Below are 2,500 nucleotides of genomic sequence, written 5' to 3' on the forward strand. Positions count from 1 at the left end.
CACCTCAACCCCCTAAAGAGCCTTATGAGCGGTTTTCCTCCCGGCGGGAGGAGACATTCACCATGCTTGAGATGGCACCACGTCTCTAAAAAAATGTAGATATTGTATTTGGATGAGATTTTTTGCAAGAATGCTCAAACAAATGTAGACTAAAACATGGAATGGTAAGAAAAAAATTTCGACGACCAAATATATTTTTTTAATATTTTTGGTAAATAAAAATTGAAAAAATTTGGAAAATAAAAAAAATTACATGCGAGGTGGGAAAACGATTGGGAGACTACTTTCATGACTCCAACAAATTTTAGAAAGAGGAATGGATACAATTGGACGAGAAATGATCGATAAAGTGCCGGATGGACCTTGCGTGTGGGCATGCGGCGAGCTGGCCGATGCATGAGCCATCTTTGAATGGCCGGGTGATCGATTCGTGAGCCATGCTGAATGGCCGAGCGATCAAAGCAAGAGTCATGCCGAATGGCCGAGCTATCGATTCATGAATCATGCCGAGCGGCCTTGTGATCCACGAATCGACATTCATGAATCGATCCGCGTGTGTATCATGCGGAGGCGGCCTTCCGATCGATGCATGAGCCAAGCCGATTCAAGCTCCATGGCCGAGTCGCTCGGCCACCGTGGCCGGGATCGCTCGGCACTTTGGCCGACCCTCTCGGCCACCGTGGCCGGGGTCGATCGGCCACGGTGGCCGGGGTCGCTCGGCCACTTTGGCCGAGACGGTCGGCCAACGTGGCCGGGACCGCTCGGCCACCGTGCCGGGTGGCTCGGCCACTTTGGCCGAGACGGTCGGCCAACGTGGCCGCGATTGCTCGGCACTTTGGCCGAGTCTCTCGGCCACCGTGGCCGTGATCGCTCGGCCACTTTGGCCGAGCCGGTCGGCCGGGGTCGCTCGGCCACCGTGGCCGGCTCGCTCGGCCACGGTGACCCATTCGCTCGGCCATGAGCTGCCTCGCTAACGATGCGTGAGCCATGCCGAGCCGCTTGGCATGGCCGAGCGAGATATTTCATGATTTATGTGGAGCGGCCTCGCGATCCATGAATCGGGAGTAGCGGCCGAGGATCGATGCATGCATGAATCGGCGGTTCGAGGAGCGGCGGTGCGTGAGCCATGCCAAATGGCCGGGCGATCGATTCGTGAGCCATGCCGAATGGCCGGGCGATCAAAGCATGAGTTATGCCGAATGACCAAGCTATCGGCTCATGAATCATGCCGAGCGATCTATGAATCGATCCATGTGCGTGAACCGAGCGGCCGAGTGATCCATGAATCGTGAGTAGCGGCCGAGGATCGATGCATGAGCCATGCATGATCCATGTGTGCATCATTCGAAGCGTCCTCGCGATCCATGAATCGTGAGTGAGGGCTGAGGGATCGATGCATGAGCCATTCCGAACCTCTCGGAATGGCCAAGCGCGATTTCATGAATCGATGCACTGGCGCACGGGGTGGCTTATGCTTATGCCGGAACGGCCGAGCGAAACATGAATCGTGAGGAGCGGCCGATCGATCGATGCGTGAGTCATGCCCGAGCGGCCGGCGATCGATGCATGACTCATCATGCCGAACGGACGAGCGATCGATTCATGAATCATCCCAGTGGCCGGGCAATCGATGCATGAATCATGCGGATTACGAGCGCCCGGCCGATCGATCGATGCGTGAGCCATGCCGAGCGGCCGAGCGAAACATGAATCGTGGGAGCGGCCGATCGATCGATGCGTGAGTCATGCCCGAGCGGCCGGCGATCGATGCATGACTCATGCCGAACGGACGGCGATCGATTCATGAATCATCCCAGTGGCCGGGCAATCGATGCGTGAATCATGCGGATTACGAGCGCGCCCGGCCGATCGATCGATGCGTGGCTTATGCCCGAGCGGCCGAGCGAAACATGAATCGTGAGGAGCGGCCGATCGATCGATGCGTGAGTCATGCCCGAGCGGCCGGCGATCGATGCATGACTCATGCCGAACGGACGAGCGATCGATTCATGAATCATCCCAGTGGCCGGGCAATCGATGCATGAATCATGCGGATTACGGGCGCCCGGCCGATCGGTCGATGCGTGAGCCATGCCCGAGCGGCCGAGCGAAACATGAATCGTGAGGAACGGCCCGATCGATCGATGCGTGAGTCATGCCCGAGCGGCCGGCGATCGATGCATGACTCATGCCGAACGGACGGGCGATCGATTCATGAATCATCCCAGTGGCCGGGCAATCGATGCATGAATCATGCGGATTACGAGCGCCCGACCAGCGGCATCCATCGGCCTATTCCGGACCAGATTTTGAGAAACTAACATCTTTCTAAACCCTTTCGAAAGAAAGGAAGAAAAGGGGCCATGAGAAACACCACAAAAGAAATAACTTTTCAAAAGAAACGCAATTCTATCATTTGGATTATGAGAAACTCATATATAAATTGAGGCAAACTAAAAAGGAAAAAGATGGGGATAATCGGTAATGGGACGATTGTTGG

The sequence above is a fragment of the Rhodamnia argentea genome, unplaced genomic scaffold (genome assembly GCF_020921035.1).
Source record: "Rhodamnia argentea isolate NSW1041297 unplaced genomic scaffold, ASM2092103v1 Rarg_v2.21, whole genome shotgun sequence".
Classification (NCBI taxonomy): domain Eukaryota; kingdom Viridiplantae; phylum Streptophyta; class Magnoliopsida; order Myrtales; family Myrtaceae; genus Rhodamnia; species Rhodamnia argentea.